General features: G+C 48.0%; 1 protein-coding gene across 1 annotated transcript in view; it reads left to right on the top strand.

Annotated features, from left to right (window-relative positions):
- LOC139263072 (oxidation resistance protein 1-like) overlaps positions 1-14,848 on the top strand; it is a 203,781-nt gene that overhangs the window by 149,062 nt on the left and 39,871 nt on the right. The gene's annotated exons all lie outside the window — the stretch shown is intronic.

Below are 14,848 nucleotides of genomic sequence, written 5' to 3'. Positions count from 1 at the left end.
ACCGGACACCAGTTCTTAAGTAGGCGGAGATCGCCCTTCTTGGGCAGCAGGACGATGACTGCCCTGCGCCAAGAAAGGGGCTTCCCCCCCGGTGGCCAGACTTTCCCCCAGGAAATCCCAGAATGCCCGGTGGAACTCCACGGTCAGCCCGTCCAGTCCGGGGATTCTGTGGCCTCCGGACTCCGAATTCCCCACCTAATGTTGGCCTTTAATGCAAGGGGGATAGAGCATCCAGGAGGGCATTGAACTCTTCGAATCTCAATGCCACGAGCGTGAAGAGGTCAGGTGCAGGCAGCGAAAGGAGCGTGCGGAAAATTCCCAACCCCCCCCCCACCCTTCCCCCGACGAATGTCTGTCCCACCTGTGACAGGGTCTGTGGCTCTCGTATTGGACTGTTCAGCCACCACAGGACTCACTTTAGGAGTAGAAGCAAGTCTTCCTCAATTCCGAGGGACTGCCTATGATGATGATGAGAGTATAAAAGCAAAGAAGTCCTGCTACCACTGTATAAGGTATTGGTGAGACCACACCAAGAGTACTGCGCACAGTTTGGTCTCGGTATTTAAGGAAGGATATACTTGCTTTGGAGGCTGTTCAGAGAAGGTTTACTAGGTTAATAAGAACATAGGATATAGGAGCAGGAGTAGGCCCCTCCAGCCTGCTCCGCCATTTAATATGATCATGGCTGATCTGATCATGGATTCAGGTACACTTCCATGCCCGCCCACCATAACCCCTTATTCCTTTATCGGTTCAGAAACTGTCTATCTCTATCTTAAATTTATTCAGTGACCCATTTTGGACATTTTTGAGGGAGGTGGCTCATCAGGGGAAGGCAGCAGCACCCAAGTTCATGGCACCATGGGTGGCTCTGCTGCACAGGAGGGCAGGTAAAAGAGTGAGAGGGCTATAGTGGTAGGGGATTCTATTGTAAGGGGAATCGTTAGGCGTTTCTGCAGCCGCAATCGAGACTCCAGGATGGTATGTTCCCTCCCTGGTGCAAGGGTCAAGGATGTCTCGGAGCGGCTGCAGGGCATTCTGGAGGGGGAGGATGAGGGTGAGGGTGAACAGCCAGTTGTCGTGGTGCATGTAGGTACCAACGATATAGGTAAAAAACGGGATGAGATCCTAGAAGCTGAATTTAGCGAGCTAGGGGTTAAATTAAAAAGTAGGATCTCAAAGGTAGTAATCTCAGGATTGCTACCAGTGCCACGTGCTAGTCAGAATAGAAATAGCAGGATAGTTAAGATGAATACGTGGCTTGAGGAATGGTGCAAGAGGGAGGGATTCAAATTCCTGGGACATTGGAACCGGTTCTGGGGGCGGTGGGACCAGTACAAACCGGACGCTCTGCACCTGGGCAGGACCGGAACCAATATCCTAGGGGGAGTGTTTGCTAGTGCTGTTGGCGAGGGTTTAAACTAATATGGCAGGGGGATGGGAATCTATGCAGGGAGACAGAAGGAAGTAAAATGGGGGCAGAAGCAAAAAGGAGATAAGGAAAAGTGGAGGGCAGAGAAATCAAAGGCAAAAATCAAAAAGGGCCACATTACAACATAATTCTAAAAGGACAAAGAGTATTAAAAAAACAAGCCTGAAGACTCTGTGTCTCAATGCAAGGAGCATTCGTAATAAGGTGGATGAATTAACTGCACAGATAGCTGTTAACGGATATGATGTAATTGGGATTACGGAGACAAGGCTCCAGGGTGACCAAGGCTGGGAACTCAACATCCAGGGGTATTCAATATTCAGGAAGGATAGACAGAAAGGAAGTGGGGTCGTGTTGCTGGTTAAAGAGGAAATTAACGCAATAGTAAGGAAGGATGATATGGAATTTGTATGGGTAGAGCTGCGGAACACCAAAGGGCAGAAAACGCTAGTGGGAGTTGTGTACAGACCACCATACACTAGTAGTGAGGTTGGGGATGGCATCAAACAGGAAATTAGGGATGCGTGCAATAAGGGTACAGCAGTTATCATGGGCGACTTTAATCTACCTTTCGATTGGGCTAACCAAACTGGTAGCAATACAGTGGAGGAGGATTTCTTGGAGTGTATAAGGGATGGTTTTCTAGACCATTATGTCGACGAACCAACTAGAGAGCTGGCCATCCTAGACTGGGTGTTGTTTAATGAGAGAGGATTAATTAGCAATCTTGTGGTGCGAGGCCCCTTGGGGAAGAGTGACCATAATATGGTAGAATTCTTCATTAAGGTGGAGAGTGACACAATTAATTGAGAGACTAGGGTCCTGAACTTAAAGAAAGGTAACTTCGATGGTATGAGAAGTGAATTGGCTAGGATAGACTGGCGAATGATACTTAAAGGATTGACGGTGGATAGGCAATGGCAGACATTTAAAAGATCACATGGATGAACTTCAACAATTGTACATCCCTGTCTGTAAAAATAAAACGGGGAAGGTGGCTCAACCGTGGCTAACAAGGGAAATTAGGGATAGTGTTCAATCCAAGGAAGAGGCATATAAATTGTCCAGAAAAAGCAGTAAACCTGAGGACTGGGAGAAATTTCGAATTCAGCAGAGGAGGACAAAGGGTTTAATTAGGAGGGGGGAAATAGAGTGTGAGAATAAACTTGCAGGGAACATAAAAACTGACTGCAAAAGCTCCTATAGATATGTGAAGAGAAAAAGATTAATGAAGACAAATGTAGGTCCCTTGCAGTCAGAATCAGGTGAATTTATAATGGGGAGCAAAGAAATGGCAGAGCAATTGAACAAATACTTTGGTTCTCTCTTCACGAAGGAAGACACAAATAACCATCCAGAAATATGAGGGGACCGAGGGTCTAGCGAGCAGGAGGAACTGAAGGAAATTCTTATTAGTCAGAAAATTGTGTTCGGAAATTGATGGGATTGAAGGCTGATAAATCCCATCAATCCCAGAGTACTTAAGGAAGTGGCCCGAGAAATAGTGAATGTATTGGTAGTCATTTTCCAACATTCTATAGACTCTGGATCAATTCCTATGGATTGAAGCGTAGCTAATGTAACCCCACTTTTTAAAAAAGGAGGGAGAGAGAAAACACGGAATTATAGACCGGTTAGCCTGACATGGGAAAATGTTGGAATCAATTATTAAAGATGTAATAGCAGCGCATTTGGAAAGCAGTGACAGTATTGGTCCAAGTCAGCATGGATTTATGAAAAGGAAGTCATGCTTGATAAATCTTCTGGAATTTTTTGAGGATGTAACTAGTAGAGTGGACAAGGGAGAACCAGTGGTGTATTTGAAATTTCAAAAGGCTTTTGACAAGGTCCCACACAAGAGATTAGTGTGCAAAATTAAAGTACACGGTATTGGGAGTAATGTATTGACGTGGATAGAGAACTGGTTGACAGACAGGAAGCAAAGAGTTTGAATAAACGGGTCCTTTTCACAATAGCAGGCAGTGACTAATGGGGTACCGCAAGCTTCAGTGCTGGGAGCCTAGCTATTTACAATATACATTAATGATTTAGATGAAGAAATTGAATGTAATATTTCCAAGTTTGCAGATGACACTAAGCTGGGTGGCAGTGTGCGCTATGAGGAGGGTGCTAAGAGGCTGCAAGGTGACTTGGACAGGTTAGTTGAGTGGGCAAATGCATGGCAGATGCAGTATAATTTAGATAAATGTGAGGTTATCCACTTTGGTGGCAAAAACAGGAAGGTAGAATATTATCTGAATGGTGACAGATTAAGAAAAGGGGAGGTGCAACGAGACCTGGGTGTCATGGTACATCAGTCATTGAAAGTTGGCATGCAGGTACAGCAGGCGGTGAAGAAGGCAAATGGCATATTGGCCTCCATAGCAAGAGGATTTGTGTATACGAGCGGGGGAGAAAGCAGGAATGGGGTACTGAAATTGCATGATCAGCCATGATCATATTGAATGGTGGTACAGGCTCGAAGGGCCAAATGGCCAAACATCACTGGCCATTAGACTGTGCTCGATATTGTCCCTCTCCACATGTTGATCGCTAAGTCAATCAGCAGCACTGTAATTATAATAAGCAGGCAGCACACATTTTGCGACTACTTTCAACGGGCGCAGCCAAATACTGCTGGCCTTTGACAACATGCATTTTCAGGCCTTATCCAATTTCTAGGCCTGTGTTTTTGATTCCAAAGTCTAAATCGTTAATATAAATTGTGAACAACAGTGATCCCAGCACTGATCCTTGTTGGAACCCCACTTCTCACCTTCTGCCACACTGAATAGCTACCTTTTACCGCTACTCTCTGCTTTGTTTATCCATTCAGCTAATTGCCCCTTGACTCTTCATGCTGTGACCTTATTTTTAATTCATTCTGGGATGCGGGTATCATTGGCGAGGCCAGCATTTATTGCCCATCCCTAATTGCCCTTGAGAAGGTAGAGGTGGGCCGTCCGTGTGATGAAAGTGCTCCCACAGTAATCCGACAGGAGATCCAGGATACTGACCCGGCGACGATGAAGGAACGGCAATATATTTCCAAGTCAGTATGGTGAGTGGGAGTGACTTGGAGGGAAATGTGAAGGCAGTGTTATTACCTAGCCTATTATGTGGTACCTTATCGAAGGCCTTTTGGAAATCTAGATGTATTACATCTGCATTACTCATGTCTACTCTCTGTGTCTAAAAGTGGCAGCTTTTGGCATGGCTCAAGCCCACAGGAGAGGAGGCACTGCCTGGAAAGCAGCACGGTTTGCCGAGCCGAAAACCGCGGTGCCCGCTGCAGGCGGCACGCTTCCGTCCCAACAGTGCCACCTCATTGCTGTGTCTTTCGGGAAACCCTTCGGGCGCCGACTCTGTGCGTCCATCAGCCAAGGACAGGCTGTGAGTGGTGGGCCCAACCCTGCCCCCGGGCTGTGAGTGGTGGGCTCAACCCCGCCTCCGGACTGTGAGTGGTCAGCCTAGGCCCGTCCCCGGGCTGTGAGTGGTGGGGCGGGCTGTCAGTCAGGGCCCAGGTCCCGCTGCTGGGCTGTGAGTGGTGAGGCGGGCTGTCAGTCAGGGCCCAGGCCCCACCTCTGGACTGTGAGTGGTGGGCCGGGCTGTTCGGCCCGCCCCCGGGCGAACTGTGGTAGCGGATGGCGGCGTGGTGAGAGCGGCGCTCCGGTCGGGTCAGGTCGGAGCGGAGCAGCATGGCTCGGTTCGCGGGGGGCAAGGTGAAGCTCCCGGGCCCGGGGAGGAAGGAGGCGCGGCCCGGCTACAAGTATTCAATGGCAAGTAAGGGGAGCGGGAGGTCCCGGGGGTGTGGGGTCTGGGCTGAGGGGTGTTGTTGAGGGCGATGTGAGCCAGGCGGGGGCGGAGCTGCAGTCTCTCCATATGCTCACTCTCTGCTGATCCACACAGTCCCCACTTTCACAGCTGAAGCTTCCCTTTCAAAGGGTTTTATTTTTTGCTTCAACTTGCATCAAATTACATTTGAAGTGTAATCCTCTTTTAAAGTGTATTTTTTTCTCCCCTATTTGTAGTTGAAATTATTTAATAGGAGGCAAATATATAATAAATAATATATAATAGTGTGTTCAGACATGCCCATCTCCCCCAGTCTTATGTTCCTCACCTCCTTTGCTCCCAAAATCCACACTGTATCCCGCCTTCGAATGAAGTGTTGAGGATTAGTAACTCTGCAGTTCTTCCCTCCCCTGCTCTGCCAGCATTCTGAACATTGACAGCTAGTTTTGCAGATTTTTGATAGTTGCTCCCCGATTTATTGGTGTCGTCTTCTCCTGGCATTGGACTGTGCTGTTTTATTTATTTTTTAATCTGTATATCCTCTGCCAGTGTTGTTCCACTCAATTCAAATGAAAAAGGAAAGACAGACTTTCATTTGTATAGCACCTTTCACGACCACATGACATTTCAAAGTGTTTTCAGCCAATGAAGTGCTTTTTGGAGTGTAGTCATTGTTATAATGTGAGAATCGCAGCAGCCAATTTGTGCACAGCAAGCTCCCACAAACAGCAATGATCTGTTTTTATTATGTTGATTGAGGGATAAATATTGGCAGGAACAACTGGGATGACTCCCCTGCTGTTCTTCGAAATAGTGCCATGGGATCTTTTATGTCCAACTGAGAGAGCACTTTAACGTCTCATCTGAAAGACAGCACCTCTGACAGTGCAGCACTCCCACTGCACTAGAGTCAGCCTAGATTTATGTGTTCAAGTCCCTGGAGTGGGACTTGAACCCACAATCTGACTCAGGCAAGTGTGCTGCCCCTTGAGCCACAGCTGACACAAATGAACTGAGGCAAAAGTAAATAATTCTCAGATAGAAGTGTTTTGTGACTGAATTATAGCATTTCCAGGCAGGGGAGAACACTTTTTATACAAGTATCTTAAACACACGAGCGATTGGAGAGGCAGCTGAAACCACAGCTGAAAATATGGGTAATTGAGGCTGGTATGCTGAGCTTGAGTGGTCAAAGAGTTCCATAGCGAGGAGCTGATTGGGTTGATGGCTGTACTACCGTTGATTGGGTGAAAGGGAGTGTGAGATACACAGGAGCATCAAAAGGTACACCCTTTGTCATGCAACTAAAGACAGGGCTGAAGGGCCCAGGAAAGGTAAACATTGAGGTCAGAGCATCGTGGGACAGGAAGCCAATGGAGGTTGGTGAGGACAGGGGCGATGGGTGAGCAGTATGCAATGCAGGTCAACATGTGGGTAGCAGTTTTGTTTGAGATGCAATTTGTATAGGATATAGATAATTTTTCTACTTGGGTAATTTGACCACTCCAACTCTTCATTATTCCTCTGGCTTCAAGTCCCCCTTGATAAACCCATGGCTGCCCTCTGCGTTTCTCGTCCTTCTCTGAAGGGCCTGTCGAAGCAGCAATCGCTGCCTCCTTCCAAGCAGCAACCTCATCCTTCTCTTGCTGACCCTCCTGCACAATGTGGCCACTCGGGGCAAATCTCGCCAACCTCCTTTGCTCCCCGCTTATCACACCCACTGCTGCCACATTGGACTCTTACCTTATTTCCCTTCGAATGTCCGTTCACTCTTGAACATTGCAACCATTAACATCATGGCTTTGATGGAAACTTGGCTCCCAGGTGGCAATACCTTGCCCCTTACTTGATGTCACCCCACCCATCTATCCCACCACCTGTCCTGTCTAAACCACTGCGGAGGCAGTGTGCTCCTTATCACCAAATCACATCTTGCTCTCTTTCTCCTCGCTATCTCTGTAACCTTCTCCAGCCCCACAAACCATGCTCCCCCAACTCCGGCCTTTTAAAAAATTTGTTCATGGGATGTGGGCATTGCTGGCAAGGCCAGCATTTATTGCCCATCCCTAATTGCCCTTGAGAAGGTGGTGGTGAGCCGCTGCCTTCTTGAACAGCTTCAGTCCGCGTGGCGAGGGTACGCTCACAGTACTGTTAGGGAGGGAGTTCCCGGATTTTGGCCCAGCGATGAAGAAGGAACGATGATATATTTCCAAGCCGGGATGGTGTGTAACTTGGAGGTGATGGTGTTCCCATGCACCTACTGCGCTTGTAGCAGGTTTGGGAGGTGTTGTCTTGTGTATCACCCACTCCCTTGTCTCCACCTTTGGTGGTGTGATTTGAACCGTCTAGGCCCTAAGCTCTGGAATTTCCTCACTAAACCTCTCCCCTTCTTTCTGCTTTAAAACCTTCCTTGAAACTACTTTTTGGCCAAGCTTTTTGTCACTGCTCCTAAGATCTGTTCCTTTGGCTAGCTGTCAATTTTTGTCTGATTGCATTTCTGTGAATTGCCTTGGAACATTTTTCTCTGTAAAAGGCATTGTATAAATGCACAGTGTTGTTGAGGAGGATGGAAAGGTTTAGCATGTAAAACACTGAGGAGAAATGCAACACACTTTATGCACCAAGATTGTAGTCACAAAGGATGTAATTGGTGAGGTTAACCAGGTTGTCCAAACCGTGGGTATGATTGAAGCTATCCAAGAGATTTGAACAAAGTTTGTGGAAGTGGTGAGCACAATACTAAGTGACAAATTCCAGGACCTTTGAATGAAAGAGAGGTTAGATGTGGGAGTCATTGGAAAGGTCAAGTGCTGCTTCTTCAGGGAGGAATAACAAAGGGGGCCATCTCCATGCCAGCAAACATAGGGAAACAAGCTTGTGAAGCAGTAGAGTTCAGCAGGTGGGCGGTTGAGAACAAGGGTTTTGTACAAGTGATGGGTTCTGGGAAGAGATATGGGAGCAGATAAAAAGGGATATGGTATTCTAATCATGGATGCTCAGGAGAGCAGAATTATAGGAGTGCAGACAACTCTGGGATGGCGCGGTGGGGGAGGCTGGAGGAGATTACAGAGATGGGATGGGGCGAAGCCATGGAGGGATTTGAAAATAAGGATGAGAATTTTGAAATCGAGGCTTTGCTTAACCGGAAGCCAATGTAGGTCAGCGAGCACAGGGGTAATGGGTGAGTGGGATTTGATGCAAGTTAGGACACTGGCAGCTGAGTTTTGGATCACCTCTAGTTTACGTGCATAAGAAATAGGAGCAGGAGTAAGCCATTTGGCCCCTTGAGCCTGCTCTGCCATTTAATAAGATCATGGCTGATCTGTAGGATAGGGTAGAATGTGGGGGGCCAGCCACAAGTGTGTTAGAATGGTCAAGTCTAGAGGTAATAAAGGAATGGCTGAGGGCTTCAGCAGCAGATGAGCTGAGGCAAGGGCGGAGACTGGCGATGTTACGGAGGTGGAAATAGGCGGTCTTAGTTATGCTGCGGATATGTGGTCGAAAGATCATTTCAGGGTCAAATATGACACCAAGGTTGTGAATAGTCAGGTTCAACCTCAGACAGAAATTGGGGAGAAGGATGGAGTCAGTGGCGAGGGAACGGAGTTTGTGACGGGGACTGAAAACAATAACTTCGGTCTTCCCAATAGTCAATTGGAGAAAATTTCTGCTCATCCAGAACTGGATGTCGGGCAAGCAGTCTGACAATTTAGAGACTGAGGAGGGGTCGAGAGACGTGGTCGTGAGGTAGAGCTGGGTGTCATCAGTGTATATGTGGAAACTGACGCTGTTTCCGGATGATGTCGCCAAGGATGATGTAGATGAGAAATAGGAGGGGACCAAGGATAGATCCTTGGGGGACACCAGAGGTAATTATGTGGGGGTGGGAAGAGAAGCCATTGCAGGTGATTTTCTGGCTACGATTAGTTAGATAAGAATGGAACCAGGCAAGTGCTTTCCCACCAAGCAGCACGACAGTGGAGAGGCATTGGAGAAGGATAGATTGATCAATCTGCAGACAAGTCAAGAAAGACGAGGAGGGATAGTTTGCCTTTGTCACAGTCACAGTGACTTTGATAACAGCCGTCTCGGTACTGTGGCAGGCACGGAAACCAAATTGGAGGGATTCAAACATGGAATTGCAGGAACGATGGGCACGGATTTGGGAGGCGACAACACGTTCAAGGGAGGTTGGAGATTGGGGCGGAAGTTTGCAAGGATGGAGGGGTCGAGGTTTTGTTTTTTGAGGAGAGGTGTGATGACGGCAGATTTGAGGGAGAGGGGGACAGTACATGAGAGAGAACCGTTAACAATGTCGGCTAACATGGGAGCCAGAAAAGGAAGTTGGATGGTCAGTAGTTTGGTGGGAATAGGATCAAGGGAACAGGAAGTGGGAGACGAGAGCAGGACCTGATGGTGCTTTATGAGGTCCAAACCTGGCGGTGAATGACTAAACCAGATGTCCACAATATCCGTTCAAGTCTATGTCCCTTGGACTTAAGGGAGCGAAGATCAGGGCTGTACCAGGGGAACGGCCAGGGTGAAAGAGACAAATTGTTTTAACAGGGACGAGGACATCAAAGGTGGTGGTGAGTGCAGAGCTGTCATGGTGAATTGGGAGTTCATAAGTTCAGTTCTAAGAGAGTCAGGAGAGAGTATTTTCCGGGGCGGACACAGAAGGGGGTGGGGTTGGGGGGGTTGGTGGAAGGGGGATGCGGGTCGAGAGCAATACGAGGAAGTGGTCAAAGATGGCCTTACCTGGGATTGACATGATGGGAGTAGCGAGGCCAAGAGAGATGGGAAAGTCGAGGGGGTGGCCGTGAATATGGGTTGGGGTGTTTACATAGAGGGAGAGATTAAGGGAGAATAGGAGGCTAGTGAACTCGGAGGAGGGAGCATGATGAATTGAGATGGAGGTTGAAATCACCGAGGATGAGAAGTCGTTTGGTGCAGAGGAAGAGGGAGGAAAGTAGTGAAGAAATATCGGTAATGGCATTTTTAGGATACTTGGGTGGGCGGTAGAGAACAAGAATTTTAAGCGAGGGGTGGAATCGGGTGAGATGCTCAAAGAAGGGGCAAGTGCCAGAGGAGTAGGGGGACGGACCAAGGTGTGATTTGGTGATGAACCACACCGCCACCACGGCAGTCTGGACGGGGCAAGTGGTGGAAGGTATAGCCAGGCGGGGAGGCTTCATTTAAGGATAAGATGTCATCACCCCTCAACCAGGTTTCCGTCAGGGCCATGTTGCCGATGCAATCATCCTCAATAAGCTCACGGATGGGAAGGGCCTTGTTCGCAAGCGAACGGATATTCTGGAGGGAGATGCGGAGAGGGTCCATTGCCTGTGTCCACAAGGTCAGCGCTGGGGGGGGGGGGGGGAGGGGAGGTGGGGGGTGAGCTGGACAGGGAGGAAATTGACAATATTAGCCCCCAGTGGGCGCGCTAGACGGGAAGGCCGGCGAGAGACTAGGATGGGACAGTTGGGGTTGCTGCTCGTAAGGAGGCAGCGACGAGTGGCTCAATGAGCCCTTCCAAGGATACTGGGGGAGTGACTTGGGTCCTGGGCGTGAAAGGCATCTCGAGGGGTTGAAATTGCCCTGTTTAGCGATGCTCGTTAGTGCCTCCCGCGGGAAGGGGGCGGCGGCGGTGCTGCTAACGGGGTGAGAAATAGTTATCGCGGGGGGGCGGGTGGGTGGGGAGGCGCTACCCGTGAATTTGTGTGGGAGTTAGCGCAGGGGCTGCCACAGTGGCACTCTAGGCCGCCGTGCAACCGATGATGATGTCATCGCCGTGTGCGGCAACCTCTTTCCGCCCCGTGGTGGACATTGGCCAGCGCCCTGAGGGGCTTCTGGGAGCGTTGTCAGCACCAGCATCGTAAGTCGCGGACTGGGCTGACTTCCACTCGCGGGGTGGAAGTTCAAGGGTGATCAAGGGCACCCCCTGCTTGGCCGACTCACCGGTCGGCCCAAGTCCTTCGTCCCTTGCGTATTCCGATCCCAAGTTGCCCTGGTGGCCCAGTGGAGGACATCACAGGCCGTGCAGAGTGCACAGCGGCCCTTCCCTTTGCAAAATAGCTGCGTTGCGCTGACCAATGCGCCCGAGTAGCTCCCCGAAACCCGCGCCAGTAGGAAGTGGAATGTGCGAGATTGCGCTCCATCTCCTGTTGGGGGCAGTAACTGCCGTGGCAGGAAGTCCCGCCCTGATTCGGTTATCGCCCCCAATTGGGGCACTCTCGGTTAGACTGTAGATTAATAGACAAGCTGTCATCAAACAATGGTCTGGTGGAACCTGAAGAACACCATATTTTGTATTAAAATCTTATTTTGTCTTTTTCGGAAGATTTGAAATTAATTTTGCTTCATTGACCTAAGAGCCATCAGTTTTGTAATGACATCATTATGCTACTCCTTTTGTAGGGATACAGTCTGAGTGGAAAAAGTAGCTAACTTTCTATTGTTTGCGATTTATCATGGTGTAAATCAAGTTAAAATATTGCATCAAGTTCTTTGTGCATGGTAGCATTGTGACAAAAATGATGCATGTCTCTCCTCTATCCCTATCAAACCTTTATAGTATTGGTAATTGACTGCATGTAACAAATCTCAACACTTAAATCAAACTCGCTGCTCGGTTAATGGTGCAAAAGATTACTAAGCTTCGAAAGAATGTTGCTGAATTGATTTTCTTCATATCTGTGAATTAAACTTTGAAGCTCTGGATTGACATAAAGGATCTGGCCTCTAGAAAGGCTTGGCAAATGCAAACACTTGAGCAATTAAAACATTGGGAGTCTGTCACTAACACGTGTTCTGCTCTGTGTCACATTTGTTATGCTGCTTCTTAAATGCTGATGCAGGTAATGGAAAAAATACTGTACAGTGTTCCAAATCACAATTTCACTTTTAAAAGCAATGCCAGCAATTTAATTTAAAGGATGCCAGCCATAAGAAGAAATCCATCAAATTGGCTTTAGTGCAAATATTTCAAGTGAGTGGTAACATGGGAGACATTAGTAAGTTAAAATTGGCTTGATTCACTTCAGCATACGAAATAGAATACAATTTGAAAGTTGTTGTTGTTTGGCGGACCGACCTCTACCTTGCAGGGGCTGATCGCCAACTCTCTGACACCACCTCCCCCTGGACCATGACCCCACTACCAAACATCAAGCCATAATTTCCCAGACTGTCACTGACCTCATCTCCTCTGGAGATCTTCCCTTCACGGCCACCAACCTCATAGTACTGTAGGGCTTGTTTGTTTTACAATCGCGCTTGATTCTTTGACCTTGGGGGGGGGGGGGGGGAGGACATGTCATTCTGAGCAGCTTGATCTGACGCGTTTCTACCCTCCTTGATTAAAGCATTGATGTTCTGAGCGCGTGTTTCCACCTCAGCTACCATCTCTTTCAAATGAATTGTCATTGTCTGGTCCTCCTTGTAGTTCGTTACCCTCCATGTCACTACCCTCTTCCAGTATCTTTTTTAACTGGTTCCTTAAGGTATTCACTTGGACTTGAAACTGTGCGTTGTCCACACTATTTACCAGTGATGTTCCAATATTAAATGCTGTAGCTACATCAATCATTAATCCCCTTTTTCGTCTTGGTTTGTATGCTTCCTCCTGACTCTCGTCCCCATAATTCTTTTGATAGAATTGTTTAAACATTTCCTTAAACAATTTTTCATCTAACTTTTCCGTTTCTAGCGGACACCACCGATGTAATTGTAATTCTGTTAAATTTAGAATAACCGACGCTTCTTCATAATATACAGAATGATACAACATCTTCCCTGTTGGGATGAACACCAGTCCATTCTTAGGTCCGGGTTTTAGGACAGGACATGGAATTTCTTGGTTTGGAATTTTCCAGCATTTTAGGGAGCAGTTTTAATTTGCTCGCGATCAGTTCGGTTGTGTTGACTGTTTTTGGAGGGTTCAAGGTCACACAAGAATCAAAACCGTGTCCAATTCATACCCGATCCGGAATCCTGACATTGCTGTTTAAAAACAATCCCCTCACCTCCCCTGCACTTGTGGCTAGATCTAACCACACAGACATAAATCCCTTGTTCCTCCTTCCACCACTTCTCGCAACACAATTTTGCTCCTTTAGTTCCTGTGGTCCACCTGTTAGAGCTATTACCCAGTTTCTCCCATTCTGTGGATGCATTAACTTTCCCCCTGTCTGTTTTCCATAATCACCACCATCCTCCCATGGGGGTAATCGCTTTACATTCTCGTCTGCCCTCTCTCGCCTGTACCTTCCTGGTCGTGATGTTTAGCCTGGGGCAGGACACTGATATCTCCCCAAGTTTATTCTCGGTTTGTCTGGAGTACTTGGTCGCATTTGACCCTAACCATCCTGGCCAACTCCCAGTGTGAGCAGAGGTGTTTGTGCCCTTGTTGCTCCGTTTGGCTTCCCCTTGAGTTACAGTGGGGCCGTATGTAAGGAATGTCTCAGTATCTCCCCGATCTCCCAATCCTTTAACAATAATGGCCATCCACAGGCCTATCCACAACGTCCACCGCATCTCGTATCCCTGGCTCGATTCACTCCTATGAAGACAAAAATGAAAGAAATACCTTTGCTCTGTGGGGGCCTCCCCTTCACAGGTCCTCCTTCAGTTGTTCACATATGTACGTAACACCTTTTTACGATCACTGCTTCCCTCTCTTATCCCGATGCTTAGGCTTATGCAGACTCGGGGGTGGAGATGGAGGAGGCGTCCAGGGTACCCAAGGTCGCAGTACCTGACCACTCTGCCTTACTGCTCCGTCCCTTACTTCTCCATCCTCATCATCCCACAGCATTGGTGGAAGGCTCACACTGATCAAACTCATTATAGTTCCTTGGGCCTTCGCCCGCTTTTTACTTTTCTCTCCAGGGTTGTACAGCTTCACTGGTTTATATGGAACCATTTTATACATTTTGGCAGCTGGATCTTGTACATCATAGGGCTTGCCTTGTTTACAATATTATATGGTCCTTTGTACAATGGTTAGCTGCTTCCCAATACAGCCCCTTCAGAGTATCATACAGATCTCTGACACACTTATCCCGTGTGATCTCTCTAACCTGCTTTTCAGTCAGGACTGGTGCTAGGATATGGGTCAGGGTCCTCATAAGTCTCCCTGTCATTCCCTGCTTTACTGCTATGTCTGCAGCTCCCAAAGGTCCCACTACAGACTTCCCGTCTATCTTGTCCCTAATCGCTGCTCTAAGATCTACATTCCGTAGCTGAGCCTGTTTTAAATCAGGCGGCAATGGTACTTCTTTGGGCCCCTCTCTACCTGTTACAGCCATGATCTGTCCATAGTGATACGGGTCCCAAGGTGTCCCTTCTCCTGCCTCTGTTTTAGCCAGTGTTGTCTGCTTTTTCTTTCCCTTTCCACTTGGGCTCTGTCTTAGAGTGTGCTTTGACCTTTTGGATGCCCCTAGCCATGACGTCCAAAATGATTTTTAACAAAGAAGCTGTAACCAATGGCCTTCCGTCTGAGGACTTAAACCCTCGCCTAGCCCATATAGCTAAATAATCTGTACAGGAGTTACAAGTGAACATGGAGTCTGAACATATCGTATAGGGAGTTGGGAATTCGTTAGGGTGTGTGACTACGTA

Source organism: Pristiophorus japonicus, chromosome 1 (assembly GCF_044704955.1).
Source record: "Pristiophorus japonicus isolate sPriJap1 chromosome 1, sPriJap1.hap1, whole genome shotgun sequence".
NCBI classification, from domain to species: domain Eukaryota; kingdom Metazoa; phylum Chordata; class Chondrichthyes; family Pristiophoridae; genus Pristiophorus; species Pristiophorus japonicus.
The sequence above is the reverse complement of the archived record's forward strand: the minus strand, read 5'-3'. Positions and strand labels throughout refer to the sequence as shown.